Genomic DNA, 2,500 nt, shown 5'->3' on the forward strand with positions numbered 1-2,500 from the left:
AGAATAGAGAAGGTAGAGAGTTTCAGATATCTAGGTGCAACAGTAACAAATAGAAACGAGATGAAGACAGAAATAAATATAAGAATCGTTTCACCAAACAGATGTTATTTTAGCCTTGTACCAATATTAAAGAAGAAAAGTATATCAAAAAATACAAAATTAAGAGTCTACAATACATTCCTACGACCTATAGTTTTATATGCCAGTGAGATATGGAGCTTAACAAAAAATGGAACAAAGACTACTGCTGTTTGAGAATACAATACTGAGGCGAATTACTGGACCAGTTTTTTATGAAAATGAGAATAGGTGGAGAGGGCGACAGAATAATGGGCTGAGAGAAATAACTAAACAAGAGAAAATAACACATGTTATAAGTAGAACAAAATTGAGATAGGCTGGGCATGTGGCGCGTATGGAGGACCATAGAATTCCAAAATGAGTTATGATGAGTAGAATGCCTGGAAGAAGACCCAGAGGGACATCTCGAATGAGAAGGATGGATGGTGTGGATGAGGAGATGGACAGAAGAAGAATGAATAAAGCAACCTGCATGGAAGCAGCACAGGACCGAAGGGTATGGTGAGGATTACTGTTGGCGGACCAGAATCTACATGAGGTTCCAGATCCAGTGGAGTGATTATATATACATATACATATACATATAAATATACATATACATATACATATACATATACATATACATATACATATACATATACATATACATATACATATACATATATATATATATATATATATATATATATATGTGTGTGTTTATATATATATATATATATGTATATATATATATATATACATATATATATATTGTATATGCATATATATGAATATATATGTGTATATATATATATATATACATATATATGTGTATTCATAAATATATGTATGTATATATACATATATATATGCAGAGTCCAATAGGAAAAGGAAAAACACACGGAGTCCGAGCGCTTTCGTGATATATTCATATTATCAAGGAGTACAAAAAGATAAGAACAAAAAATGGAGATACAGAGTATAAGTAGGACAAGAGAGACCTTTACCCTCCTCTCCGAAGCCTGAAAGCTCAGGTTGGGTCAGTCGGTGAGGTCATGGAAACGTATTATTATTACATTAACTTTTAAAATATGTACTATTTATATTACTGACAATATATGGATCTAATTTATATAATCATAAACTATTATTAATATAGTATTCACCGAAAACCAACCAATGTCAACGCGTATATACATTACTATTCAGCCCACCATAATAGAATTAAACAGTCAGCATTTTCTTCCATGTTCCTTCGTGGCCTGCGCATCTGCAGCCCAGAATTTGTGGATGACGAAATGAACAAAATTTATGACATCGGAACACAGTTGAGATATCCCAAATTATTTTTGGACAAATGTTTTAAAAAAAGCAAAAAGGACATTCTATAGAGGCGAACCAAAACAAAAGTTTGAGAAAAAACATTTACTTGTACTTCCTTTTAATGAAAATCTTATAAAGATACCCAATACAGTTAAAAATTTCAATGTAAACGTAGTTTTCAAGAACAATAAAAAATCTTCTCATAAGGAAATCTCCTGATAACTCTACAGGCTGTGTATATAAAATACCTTGTAGTAAATGTGACAAATATTATGTAGGTCAAACAGGAAAAGAATTAGAGGTTAGGATTAAACAGCATAAAAACAGCATAAAAAAGGGCCAAGAATCTAGTGCACTTTTTAAACATGTTTGTGAATTTGACCATCCTATTGACTGGAAAAATGCTTCAAAAATTATACAATGTAAGAATATAACAGAAAGAAATATCATAGAGTCAGGAATTATCAAATGCAATTATGACCAACTCATTAATAATAGTTTAGGATTATATAAATTAGATCCATATATTGTCAGTAATATAAATAGTACATATTTTAAAAGTTAATGTAATAATAATATGTTTCCACGACCTCACCGAGTGACCCAACCTGAGCTTTGAGGCTTCGGAGAGGAGGGTAAAAGTCTCTCTTGTCCTACTTATACTCTGTATCTCCATTTTTTGTTCTCATCTTTTTGTACTCCTTGATAATGTGAATATATCACGAAAGCGCTCGGACTCCGTGTGTTTTTCCTTTTCCTAGTGGACTCTGCATATTTGTGATTCGCGTGTGACTTGTGAAATTTGTACATATATGTGTGTGTGTGTGTGTATATATTATATATGTGTGTGTGTATACATATATATATATATATATATATATGTATATTAATATATATATGTACATATGCATATATGTATATATCTATATATATATATACATTTATATATATTATATATATATATATACATATATATATGTGTGTGTGTGTGTAAATATATATGAATATATACGTATATGTATATATATATATATATATGTATATATATATATATATATATATATATATATGTGTGTGTGTGTGTGTGTGTGTGTGTAAATATATATGAATATATACG

The sequence above is a fragment of the Oratosquilla oratoria genome, chromosome 29 (genome assembly GCF_046742065.1).
Source record: "Oratosquilla oratoria isolate Oo_2021 chromosome 29, ASM4674206v1, whole genome shotgun sequence".
Taxonomy (NCBI): domain Eukaryota; kingdom Metazoa; phylum Arthropoda; class Malacostraca; order Stomatopoda; family Squillidae; genus Oratosquilla; species Oratosquilla oratoria.